Raw genomic sequence first — 14192 nt, forward strand, 5'->3', positions numbered from 1 at the left:
TGCTGTATTCAGTGTTCAACAAACACCCTGCTGATCTCCCGCAGGAGTAATGATCATAGGCGCATGTATATTCCTGGCATAGCCAGAAGATCCAAGCAGCCTAAAATGATGAGCGTAGACTCCGCCGCTGAAGAGAACTGCCTGAACCCTTAGCTGACTTTATTGAGGGAGAAAGGAACTTCTGCTGTGTTAAGCAACTTGTGCAGTTATTATCACTGCATAACGTTGCCCAGCATGCTTGATTCCATCTCTGTTCTTTCAGACACTTTTAGTTGGATATACTCCTATGTGCATCTGAAAGCATCTTAACTGAAGGAGCCTGTGTAGCAATTTGACATACCAACAATGGTCTCTGTGAAACGAAAAAGTTGCATTCGTGGTAAAATGAGTATCTACCAGTTTTCCCTGCCCAGCCTCCAATCTGCGCAATCTCCAACCATCCAGGTTTTGCTTAAGAAAATCACCGTAGCATACATATCCGTGCTGTGCGCATGTCTCCTTCGTACTTGCTCCTAATCACAGAAGGCTACTCACTGCAGAACCCTGAGACTTTTTTCTAGTACCAGGAATTCAAACCCAGGATGCCGTACCATTGCGATACATTCCCAACACTTTTTATTTTTGATTGGGTGACAGGGTCTTGATAAATTTCCCAGGCTGGCCTCAAACTTGTGATCTTCCCACAGATCAGCTTCCAGAGTGCCTGGGAATAGAGGCATGTGCCACCGCACCTGGCTCCTTTGATTCTCCGTTTGGGAACTTTTGTCTGGTGGTGAGAGAACACATCTCACACACAGAACGAGTCAAAAATGCCCAAGAGTTAATATCCTGGAAGTCTTCGAGAACACACACAAAGGGATATGGTTGAACAATAGCCTAGTTTTCTCATCGCTCAGAGATAACTCAAGTGCATTGTAGCTTGTCTCTCTGTGAGCCTCAAGTGCCCAGAGTGGGAACTGCTTTGAAAACATGCCCTGTATTGGCTTTTCTGTCTCTCCTCTGCCTCTTCCCCCTCTCCTGCTGATATTTCCCAGTGTCAGCTCCTAAATAAACCATCTGCTCTTGAATCTTTGTTTTGGAGGCTGCCGTGTGGGAACCAAGTAATACGCCATCACCCCGAAGTGGACCCAATCTTTAAGGCACACTATTTGCCTTTCTTTGGTCTCTAGATCTTGAACAATGTAACACAAAGACTGTCTCCAAGGCTTTTCAGAGCCTTTGCTGGTTGGTTCTTTGTGAGCTCCTGCCGTCTTTCTGACACCTCTTTTCTGACCCAGGTTCTTAGCTGCACTCCTCCTTCTTTGAGTTGCACTACACTCTTCAATACATTCATTTTGGAATGAGAGAGTTTGAATTGCTTCCTGTGACTTGAAATAAAAGAAACCAATGAATATAGATGGTATATTAGGCTTCTTCCAATTTCAAAGAGTTTTTGATAAAATGAATGTATTATAAAACAACACTAAATGATATATACATTTATTATAAAATAAAATTCTTAGAAATTACTTTAAAAAGCCAAGTCTTCATGTTTTCTCATTTTACTTTACATGCTATCTCTATGTTGAGACTGCCTTTATAACATTTTGACCCAATGCCCAACAGTTATTGATCTAGATGACCTAAATAGCTTGGCAGAAGTTGGAAGGGGGTCATTGTGTTTGCTGTTGCTGTTGTTTTGAGGAGTTTATTTGTTTGCAGTGACTCTGGGGATGGAACCTAGGGAACACTGTGCTACAACCTGGGCCCTTTTTAGTTTTTATTTTGAGACAGGATCTAAGTTTCTCAGGCTGGCCTTGAACTTGCATTCCTCCTGCTTCACTGTACTGAGTAGCTGAGATTACAAACGTCCACCAGCAGACTCAGTTGATGGTTCACCACCCCCGAGGTGGCTATTTAGTTCCCATTACCCAGGTATCTTTAATCTTTAATTAAACATTTTTAGGAGTAAAGCATTCTAAACAGATTTCTATGCAACAAATCTGTAATGTTGAAATAATAGAGAAACCTTGCTTATTTACATTGATCTTATATACCTGAATATGAGAATTCATAAAGCAAATCTGTTTAAATATAATTTTAAGAAGGGCTCCTAATACCCAAATCTAGGATAATTTGAGCAACAAAATAAATAGAGAAATGGATTATAACCCAGAAACTAAAATATATTTATTCATGTGTTTATAAATTAAGAAATTAAAATCCCAAGTTGCATTTATGAATGCAACCATTTCTCAAGTCTTAAACTGTTTTAAAATGAAATTTCCAAATATAAAAAAATGTTCAAAATATTTTCTATTGTTTGTTTAGGGTTTTGTATGTTGTTTGTATTTTTTTTTTTTTTTTTTTTTTTTGTGACAAGGTCTCGCTATGTAGTCTAGTTCAGGCTGGCCTTGAACTCACTATGTAGCCCAGGCTGGCCTCAAACTCACAGTGATCCTACTGCCTCAGCCTCTCAAGTGCTGGGATTACAGATGTGTGCCATCACACCTGGTTTAAAGTAAATTTATTTAAAGTGGATTTCACAGACCATTTGTAGTGGTACATGCAATGCCTACAGTCTCTGCTACTGCAGAAGGTGAGGCAAAAGGATAGTGAGCTCAAAACCAACTTGAGCAGCAGAGGCAATATAGCAAGACCCTGTCTCAAAAATAAAAAGTTTTTAAAAAGTAAATTATAAAAACTTGTACTGAAATGGCGGCAGGAGGTAGAAGATACACTGAGGGAGCAAACGTGGAAAGTATTCAGAATATTGATTAGACCTTCTAAAATCGTACTATGTTCAAAGCAAGCTGGGCTCCCATTGGGAAAAACAAAACAGAAATAAGAAACTAAATGAAAAAACTAAATCACAGAACAGCAAGAAGAACAATGTAAAATGACTACTTATTCAACACATAAATGTCAAAGGCAGTCAGAGTAAAGGACTGACGAAAGAGGTCGGAGACTTTAAAACAAATGTGACTAGAAATAAGCAAAAGATTTTGACATTTGCGCGATGTCCTTCCTCCGCTCATTTCTGATAAGTTGTTAAGATGCATCTTTCTGGAGGTGAACGGAGACGTGTGTCTTAGTCTCCTTCTGACACGGGGCTGCAATACCCAGCACCCAGAGCCTAGCGGAGGAGGGGTTCGTCCTGGCTTGTGGCGTCAGTCACTGCTCAGCCAACTCTGAGGCAGAAACGCGCGAGAGACGGGCACAGGGGATGAAAGCCGATCAACCCTAGGCAGCTGGAAAGCGAGACAGAACAGAAGAGCCAAGAACACATCCTTTCAGGTCGAGCTGGAGGAGCCAGGCCTCCTCTCCTACAGCAAGTCCGCTATGAGCTCACCAATGAACTAACCCACCGACGGGTGTGGTGCCCCGTGACGCCTCACTACCAAGCACATGAGACGCTAGGAGGACAGTGTAGATCAAAACTATACTATGTCTGACTTCTTTTAATAAGTATGTATCTGCCTGTAACTATAAACAGGTATTTCTCTTTGTCCCTACGAATAGGAAAGGTTGCGCGAAAGGAATCATGCTTTATTCAGAACATTCTGTGGAAAATCTGAATTATTTCCCAAAAAGATAGAGCCTGGCTGTGCACATGCAGTCCCAGCTATTTGGGAGGCTGAGGCTGGAAGATCACTTAAATCTAGGACTTCAGGGCCAGCCTAGACAGCACAGAGATAGTGACTCAAAAAAATTGAAAGAAATTGATCAACTTATAGTTTCACAATAACTAACTGGAAAAAAGACATTTAGTATGCATTAAATCATAGTAATACAGACAGTATAGCAGTGAAAATGTGAGAGTTTGCTGTATGAAACTCACTTGTAAGAACTTTACATATTTGCTTATATAATCCTTACAACATAGGAGAGGGGTTTTCCGCTCCCGTTTTATAGAGCATAGCCATATGTAAGTAGTAGCACGGATTTGAGTGCAAGCAGTTTGGCCCAGAGGTAAAACTTTAAGCCATAAACCCTGAATGTGCAAGGAAAGACACACAAGCAAGCCAACTGTCTCCTTCTCCCATTAAGACTCTTGTCTTAATAAAAGTAGTAGCCAGCAGTAGCAGGCTCCTGCCGCCAGAAGTGTCATAGGAGGCAAGGTGAGCCTCCTGAGGAGGTCGCAGGGTGCTGGGGTGCTGAGAAGCAGCCCTGGGTCACAGGACCCACCCCTCAGGCTGTCGGTTAGGGCAGCCGAAGCTCCCCACACTCTTGAAGATCCTGCCCTACAGACACTGCCTTGCTTCCAGGACAGCTCCGTGCCTGTGGAATGATTAGAAAGAGGTCTGGAGGGTAAAACTTGATTTGAAATAGCACTGGCACCAAATCAGCAGCTGGCAGGAGGGTCAGTGAAGGACAGTGACACAAATACAAAGTTCAGATATAAAAATATCCTCCGTTGATATATTCCTTGTTCAGAAAATATGGACATCAACATTCAGGACTCACTGAGGTTAACTGAACAGGAAAAATAACATGATGAAAATATGTGAGAAATAGTTGCAAATGAATTTTGAATTGGGTCGACTGCAAAGCTTACGGAAGCCAAAGAAGTAGTGAATTAAAGCTGAGTGAAATAGGAAACGCTGCTTTTTCTGGAAAAGGCTTTGTTTCCATCTGAAGCACATAGAATATTCACTTCTGCAGAGAAACAGGCTCTCTCCAATTTTGTTTTTAAACACACAGGCTATGTTTTTTATTTCCTGGCTTTCATGGTGAGAGTTACGCACAGATTGCAGGACATCCAGGGATATAATCTGATGACAAAGGAGGACCAAGAAGCCCGGCTACTCAGGTAGACCGCAGGAGCTCACAGTGGGCAGGAAGCTGACAGCACATGCCCATTAACCAGGAAGACTGAACTCTGGGTACCTTCAACTGGTGTTTATCATGAGAATGTGCACCAGTGCTTTCGGATTTGCCAACTTTCCAAAAGAAGCTGAAAATCTACATTTTTTGTGAGACACTTTGAACTTCCAAAATGTACTTGAAATTTTTTAATCTATGTGCAGAGCTTCTTAAACACTTGCATCCTTTTTTTCCACGGTACTTATTTTCTTTACTGGATCCTTCTGCTCTGTTTGTCATCCAAGCAAGAGCGGCCCAGGTCCCCTTTTACTGTGTCATCCCCCTGGCAATTGCACCTGGTCCCACGGCATTAAGCAGACTTCACTGCTGCCTGCTGCTCCAAACTGTCCACTGGACATCTCCAGGAGCGTTCTCATGGGAATCTCAAATTATGGCCAAGAGGGAACTCAGCTGTCCCCTCTCCCAGCCATACCTCGTCCCGCTCATTTCAGGAAATGGAACCACTCTCCACCAAAACATTAATGACAGAAGAAAAGCATGTTCCACACAGATGGTGAAAGTTTCTGTTTTATGTGCTTCGTGTTGTTCCATCTTCTTAGTACACACTACCAATCCCATCTTTTCCATCTGGAAAATTCCTACTAAGCCCTGCAAGAATCAGGTCAGGCACTGTTCCCTCCAGGCAGGGCTGGTCATGTAACTTGGAGGGACCTAGTGTGAAATGAAATTGTGGGTGGGTCAAAGTCAGTGGCTCCCATCCCAGGGTAGCCATCCCAACCCAAGAGACATATCCCCGACACAGAAAATGCTCAGTGCCTGACCTGGAGTTGGATGAGAAGCCCCTGCAGAGTTGCCCCAAACATGCCTGTGGCACTCTCAGCCCAAGGGAGGGATAACGGCAGCTTGCCCCAGTCCAAGACAGTATAGGACATAAACCTGAGTGAGACCCGCTCGCTGCTGGGAACCGAAGTGATGGAAAGCTGAGGTGAGGGGCTATGCATCCCTGGCGGAGCGGGGAGGTGGGCAGCAGAGGTGTAGCTGCAGGTGAATGCAGGCTCCAAGTGCTGGCACAGGGCCATAGTCCCGCTGGACTTCACTGAACACGAATTCAAAGATGAAGCTAAGAATTTCAAAGGGGTGAGATCCAAAGCATCAGCCCCCAACCACCCGCACGCCTGAGTGTGAGGCCCTCAGGTATGTCTGCGTGCGTTTGTCTCTGCGCACATTTTCCTAACCAAACTCCCACTTTAGACTAGGTGGCCCTTTCTGTGCTCCCTATTTATCTCGGGCTCCTATTCACCACTGCACTTAGCCCATTATTTTAATATTATCTAGTTATATGTACGCTTCACAAAATATAAATTTCATAATGTCAAGACATTTGGACGAATCTTTTTAAAAAAAATTACTAGATCTTAGTATTGAAAATGCCCCACACGCCTTTGAGAAGGGTTGAAATGACCGGACAAATACATTCACTGACTGAATTGGACTCAAATTATGCACTCGCCCAATTAGAGCTGTACCTCTGGCTTCCTGGCCAGAACAGACCCAGTTAATGCACCATAGCCCCAGTTCATGCAGGCCAACTGCTGCGGCCACTGGCTCCGCCACCGACTGAGGAGTTCCCTTGCACTGGAGAAGTCACCATATCTGACAGGTACCACGGAAGCTCAGGCTTCCACAGGGGTGTGCTGGAAAGCGAGGGTGACAGAACCTGCAAGTGCGAAAAGTGGGCACGCCATGGAAGCAGACTGCAACAATGAAACAGGAGACAAAGAAGAGTCAGGAAGTAAATTGTCATTGCTTCCCCTAAAGGCTGCTTCAAATGCAGTCATTTTATTTGGCCTTTCTGGAAAGGTCCAAGACCGGGCAACCAACTCTTTGTTGTGAAGCTTTGGCCAGCTTGGTAATACCCTACCTTGTATTTTCTCTCCCTCCTGCCTTACCTGCCTTTCCTTCCCTCCATACCCTTGCTTCCCTGGGACTGCACCTTCATAAAACATTAGCACAAAAGTGATCTCCTTAGGCTGTCTGCACCAAGCCCAGGCTGAGACAGCTGGTACCAGAGTGGGACCGTAATACCTGCTGTACAGTAACACCTGACATCGGAACTACTAAAGCTCTCACTTGTGGTTTATTGGGATTTAGTGGGTTTTAAGGCAAGTATTGGGATATAGAGTTGAAGTGCAATTAGTCCATGGGGTAATGATAATTAAAGGACTCTTGCAGTGGTTAGCTACTGAGGATAACATTCAAATCTTTGATAGGTATGTGGAGCTAACTGATGTTTTCAGGCATTCTGTGAAATTCAGGGTTAGCTTTACGGCAGGTGGTGGGACCAGCTTATAAATATATCAAACAAGGACCAGAGAAGCATCTGTGAGGGTCTGAGGCCAGGGAAGAGAAATTAGAGCCAGGTTAGGGAGGATGTTTTAAAGTGGACAACTCACTCCTAACACAGAATTTCATGTGTAGCAAGGACATCAGTCCTGATAGATTGCTGGGATGACTCCTTGAAGCCTGAGTTTACAATGGTTCAGTAAACTGAGGTGGAAATACTGTCACTTCCTTGGCTGAGTGGTGAGGAAGTAGTCAGAAGGCTCAGGAAAAAGGGAATATTAATACCTGTGGCCCTCTGCTATGTTCATTTTTGAGGAGGACCCAGAAGACGTTTCCTTCACTAAGAAATGCACTGATGGTGTAGGCACAAATACTACTGAGACTCACTGCTGTCCTCTTGGGCCAAGGCCTACAGGGGGAGAGTGCTTCCCTGGAGTCCCCACTGCCCACAGGAATATGAGGGTTCTGGCAGGGCAGAGGCCAGGTGGCTGCAGTTACCATAATGAGTAGCGTGGTCAAGAGCTCAGTCAAGGTGCCTTGTCTCAGAGGTCTATTATTATGGCGCTAAGAAGATAATTTTTCCTAAAAGTGATACAAGCAACCATCTAGAGCAGTGACTGTCAAAGTGTGATCCTAAACTCAGCAGCTTTAGCATCACTTGGAAATTTGGTTGAAATGAGAATTCTTAAGCTTCACCCCAGACCTACTAATGTAGACCTTTGAGGATACGGCCCAGTAGTCCATGTTGTAACCAGTTCTCTAGGCTATCAGGATGCACACCAATGTTTAAGAGCCACTAACTCTAGTTTTGCTTGACTGGTACCATCAAAACTAATCAAGAAACAATGAAATTACAGAGGTGCTGGGCATTACAGTGGAAAACTGCAATTTCTAGAGGCAAGATCCACATCAGTTCAAAGATGTAGAGCCCACTGACGAGGGGGGAAGCTGGGTCCTCCCTGTGCCACCACACACGGCATATTTCTCTGATCGTTGCTCAAATTTGCCTGTGCAAGTATACACTGGAGAAAAGAAAATACCTACAGTTCTTGAGGATGGCCAGAGAGAGGTCACAGCTGACACTAACATTAACAGATCCAAAACATCTCTATGGCCTTCAAAGTAGAAAGGAAGTCTTAGAAATACAAGATTATAAACAAAGTTTCACATAGATCCATTTTACAATGGATCCAAGAGAACTAAGAGCCCTGTGGTTAGTCTTCTAGTCTCTGAATGCCTACTGGGCAGATATATTCACATGTTAGCACTTGGTTTCTGATCTATGAATTAGGGAACGTTATGATAGAAAGGACAGTGTCAGCTTTTTAAAATGTAATATACTGTCCTTCCAGGCCAAGTTAGTAAATCAGAAGCAATATCACTCCTAGGAAGAATTGCAGAAATTAGTATTAACAAACTTAAAAATATTCAGGTGCCAGGCACAGTGGTATGTGCCTGCAGTTCCAGCTACTCAGGAGGCTGAGGCAGGAAGATCACTTGAGCCGAGCAGTTCAAGACAGACTAGGCAACATAAAGAGACCCTATCTCAAAAAAAAGAAAGAGCAGAAGTGAGGTAGTGATTCTTCTATAGTCTCCAGAGTCATTTCATCTCTCTGGTTTCTTGAGACAAAAACAAAAACATAGATGGTAGTATGTATCAGTGGACTACTATGTATTTAACCAAAGGTTGTCCCAATTACCGCTTGTGCCAGATTTGATTTTTATTGTGCAAATCAACCTATCCTGTGGCAGGGTTTGTGGTTGTTGTCTTCCTGAATACTTTATTCATGATTCTCATCAGGAGAAACCCTCAAAAGCAATCTGCCTTTACATTTGGAAGGTCAGCAGTAAGTCTTCACTGCTGTGCCCTGGATCTGGGTCAGTTCTCCGGCTGTCTGTGATAGTGTATTTGTAGACATCTCGGTCACATTCATTTTCCACAGTGTGTCATGCTGGTGCTCTTCTACATTGATAGACCTTTTTCTGCTTAGACCTAATACTGAGAACAGGTCAAGTGAATGCCCTGACAGGTTGCTGTGCAGATGTGTCAGATGATAGGTGAGAAGCTCCTGATAGTGGAGGGGCCTACAGTATCAGTGAAATTTCTAGGGAGACCAGTGCTCTGGAGCACACAGGGACACACCTCAGGGCAAAGCCTGAGCTATGGTACACCAAGTCACTGTGCAACTGGAGTTGCCCGTCATGGGCTCTGAATCTACAGGAATGAAACAGCTGAGAATAGGAACTAACTATTGTATGAAAGAAATGACACATTCAAGAAAAGAGTCAAGTGGTTCTGAATATACTCACACAAAAACAATGTGACTTATTGCCCTAGACCTTCATACAACCTACCTATATCACCCTAGTTCTACTTTCCCACTCAGGGCTTCATCAAAAATTCCCTGTAACCAACTGACGGAGGCGGGAAGACCCTCATCCAATTCAAAGACAGTTTGTACGAGATGTTGGGCCACGGTCACAATACAACTCCTCTGAAGAGTGACCCCAAAGAATAAGCATAGCCACAAGGAGGCCCTTAACCACCAAATTTTCTAGAGAGCAAGCAGGGTGAATCCAGGTGGCCCTGTTCAAGCTCAGGTCCTACTCATAGGCTAAAAAGCATGGGGTAGAGCTAGGATCAGCCCTCTAGCCACAATCTCACTGGCATGTGTAGAATGCCCTGCCCCTACTCCCTTGTATTAGCTGGGCTGGAGCCCTTGCTTCCTACAAACAACATGAAGTGTTCCACGGAAGTGGAAATTACAACTACTTTGAACTCCTTGTGCCAGTGGATAAGCAAGAACAGAATGACTCTTACTGGCCAGTGTGCTTGGCCCTGAGGAACTGTAGCTACTGCTACATAATGGGGGCAAAAACACACATGGAGTGCAGGACCCACTGGGGCACTTCTCGGCAATTCTGTGCCAGGTGTGAATTGCAAACCAGTGCTCACAGCAAATATTACCTGACAGAGGAAAGCAATGTTTTGTCACTGTGACAAAATACCTGAGATGTATAAGCTTATATAGAAGAAAGGCTGACTTTGCAGTGATGCCCAAAGGTGCAGGAAGCCCGAATGGGTAGCAGCTGAGGGAGATGATGAACAGCTGCTATGACTCTGGAGCAGAAGGGATATAGCTTGGTTTGTTAATCTTTAAAGGATGAAACTAGCCACTACCTGAAAGGACTGGCTACAACAACATGAAGTGAGTTCTACCCTCTTTGAGTAGAAAGTGGAAGTATCTTATTCTCATACAAGATCTATGATATAAGAGGTTGCGAGCAAACCAGACTGATGCAGGAGATGCAGTGAGACCCAGGTTATGTACCAATCCTGCTCCCCTCACCCCGCAGCTCCCTTCCACTCCAAGTCAACTCTGCACTGCTTTTGTGTATCAGCTGTTCCCACAGCTGTTGAGTCTGTCACTACCGCTGCTGCCACCGCCACTCCCACTGCACCGCATGCCAGGAGTCTCCAGATACAGCCCCAACTCAGACAGACTCGTAACTGTGGCAAGGGGGCTCCATCTCCCAATGCTCAACCTGGAAGCACAGGAGATTCATGCATTATAGGGGTGACTGCACCACCAAAATAAATAGATGGGAAGGATACCAGGAGATGATATCTCTCACCCTCCCCTCTCTATAATGGAATGCTCTTGGATGCAATCTTTTATATGGCTTATCTGGAAATATCCTGTAAATCTAAGCATCTGGTTGTTTTTGTCGAAAAGCTGTGGTCATCTCAGTAACTGTCTCAATCTTCTTTCACCTCCATTCTTGCTTTCCAGGGAACGGCCTCTCCCATCCCCTAGTAATATATGAGCATGTTAGATTTCACTCTATGTACTTTTTTTAATGGTTTTGGTTAAAATGTTAGCTATTTCACTAAAAAAAAAAGTCATTTGTGGATATCATATATACAGCAAAATAACTTTCTCTTTCCCTATATTTTCCACTACACATGTGCTATATTTCTAATTGTTTGGACATCTTGAACAAACCAATGTATCTCAGCACCTCTACCAGCTACTTGCTCCATAAAGACAAGTCCTTATTGTTTTAATCCTAACACGTAGCTGAGTACCACTCCTAGAGTGGATGCTAAGTTGTTTATTAAATAATATTCAGAAAAGCAAATGGTATGCAGCAGAAGGAAAATCAAGGTAGGAGCTGGAATAATTTTGCTCAGCTACTTCCTTTCCCATTCATGATCTTGGGCAAATCATAAATTCACTGAGACCCATTTTCAGGGTCTCTAAAGTGTGTATAACATCATCTCACAAGATTGCTACAAAGACTAAATGAGAGGCACTATGTAGGAAAGTCCCTTTATACATATACCATTTATAGCAGGAAGCTACACAAATATGTTAATGCTCGTAGTAAATGGCTAAGTTACCACTGAATTAAAAGGAAAAGAAAGGATGAGCTAGATGGAAACTGGAACATGAGAGAACTACAGGGAAATATGAAAAAATAAACTCAGTCATCACCATACAAAACTACTCCGGACAAGATCCTGTTCTTCTTCGTCCTTTAGGGCATACAAACTGACACATCAGTGACCCTGTTTTCTCTTACATTTCCCCTAAAGTTCTTTATGTACTCATTTATCAAACATTTACTGAATACCCATAGGTCCTGGGCTAGGAAAAGGGCACCAGTGCCCCAGCGCTGAATGGGGTTGAGACAAGTAAAAGAAGCAGTTGTGAGAACAGACCTAGACATTGGAGTAGAATTTGAGGTTCCACAGGTGCACTGGGGACTCCGAAATGGAAAGTGGTAGGTTTTGATTGGTTGGGTTCCCTCAAGGAAAAGGAAATGATGATCAGGGAAGGCTCCCTGGAGAAAGGGATCTTCCAGGACACACCTTGAAGAATGCAGAGGGCAAAGGAGGAACGGGCAACCCAAGACAGAAAAGGCCAGGCTGCAGGAACTGACCAAAACAAAAGCCAAACCAAACCAAAGCCCCTGCATCCAAGGTCATAGCACTTTATTCTGTAAGCAGCAGGGACCCACTACAGGATTTTATGTGGGAAACGTGGTTTGATCAGAAGCTCTGCTTCTGCGCTTTGTGGATATTGCTACTGCTGCAGGTGACGCTTTTAACACCCGTCACTGCCCAGCCCTGGAATATGTAGCCTTTAAGGAAGGAGGCAAAGACCACAAAATTCCGCCTTAACTCAGACTTTGCAGAGATTAGCAGCTCCCTGGACTCTCTAGTTCTCAATAAAAACACTAAAAAGCTTTTTCACACCCCGAATGAAATCTCCTCAGTGTGGGATTCCTTGGGACTTGGTGAGTTCCTTATCCATTCTCCAACAAGCAAAATCCTGCTGACTCTCATCTGCATATCCAACACTCTCATTAAAACATAAGCTTTATTGCCTCCTTTTTCTTATTAGACAGTCCCCAACTACTTATGAAATTACTTTCCCTTCTGTCCCTATGCCCTATCAGTTAAAGGAGTGCAGCATGTTTGGGGGACACACGGACACACTTGGACACACCTGGGAGACTGTTCTGAGAACCCACCACTTGGCCTAAGGAGCATTTATGTTATAACTAGATCGATTTAATTTCAACCAACTTACATTATGGCCCTATTTCAAGGCAGGGATACCTTACAAATAAACTGAAGTCTAAGGACAGAACTTTAAGGGTTCAGAGAATACACAAATCTCACTGAAGGCACGGAAATGGGTCTCTCTGCGTCACTTTCACTATAACATCTCTGTCTTCACTCAGCAGCCCAAGGCCTGTCCAAAAGGATGGTGTTACTCAACCTTGGGAAAAACTCAGAGTTGAGGTCCAAGGGAACCAGGGACTGCTTGCCGTCCTCCCGTTCCCCCACTACAAAGCCTCAGTCACCTTTGCCAAATGCGGCATCTCACCTGCCTTCTCCGCACGGCTCTTCCACCGCCCCCCCCACAACCACCACCACCATCACCAGGGTCAGCAGGTGAGGATTATTGGGAGGATTATTTTAAAACTGGAAATATCAATCCCAAGTGCAGAGAAACTCATTACAATTCATCTTTTTTCAAGTCACCTTACAAATAGGCTCTTTCAAGTATAATGAGCACTTAGAGGCAAAGTGCTATTTAAAACCATCCTGTATAGGGAAATTTTCTATTCTGCCAGAAACACATAAAAACGAAAAAAAAAAAGATGCCCTAATGCTTTGGGTCCCTTACTCAACAGTCATCGTACGATCTTCAGTTGTTAAAAACAAAAGCAAACAAACAAAATGAAAAAACACCAAGTATTTAAAAACCTGCTTTAATTATATTTTCATGGACTCCAGGAAGAACATCACGGCAGTTAATGTTACAAAGAAGCAGAGGGACATCTGAACATGCAATTAAAAAATGGATTCACAGCGAAAATAATGTATGTCAGTACTAAAATATAGTTACTTCATTCCCTAAAGGGAAAAGGTTTCTTCTAATTATTATCTATTCATTTGGATTTTATTATGAGAAAATATTTTTTTTTTTACTCTTGAAAGCTTTGGGGAAGCTTTCGGTCTGTGCTACTACTACTTTTAGTCTGATGGGCATTCCTCACTCTGAAAGCCATCATTTGCAAATCTGTAATTTATCAGAAAATTCAGAAATATGACAAATAGCTCGGCAACTGGGTTCTTGTTACATACAAAGCCATTAGCAAAAATATGTAACAAAATTTATGTAAAACAAACAGTTTTGTCCTTATGTACAGAAGTTTGCTTTCTTCCTCGCAGTTTATTCTAAAAGGAGGAGGGGAAGACGGGGTTCCACAAGCAGCTATCTTCCTTTGAGCTCATTCTGGGTAGGGTAAGGAAACCTTAAAGGACGAGGTAAGTATTTTAAATTTCATTTAACTGAATTATAAAAATGCATCTGGGGTTCTTGATGTAGAAGGAAAAGTGAAAACAGCTTCAAATAAAGAATTCATCCCTTTAGGGGCTGGGGATTTAGCTCAGTGGCAAAGCACCTGCCTGGCAAGCGCAAGGTCGTGAGTTCGGTTCCCTGTACCGGAGAAAAACCAAAAAA

The sequence above is a fragment of the Chinchilla lanigera genome, unplaced genomic scaffold (assembly GCF_000276665.1).
Source record: "Chinchilla lanigera isolate Chin_1 unplaced genomic scaffold, ChiLan1.0 scaffold00047, whole genome shotgun sequence".
In the NCBI taxonomy this organism is placed as follows: domain Eukaryota; kingdom Metazoa; phylum Chordata; class Mammalia; order Rodentia; family Chinchillidae; genus Chinchilla; species Chinchilla lanigera.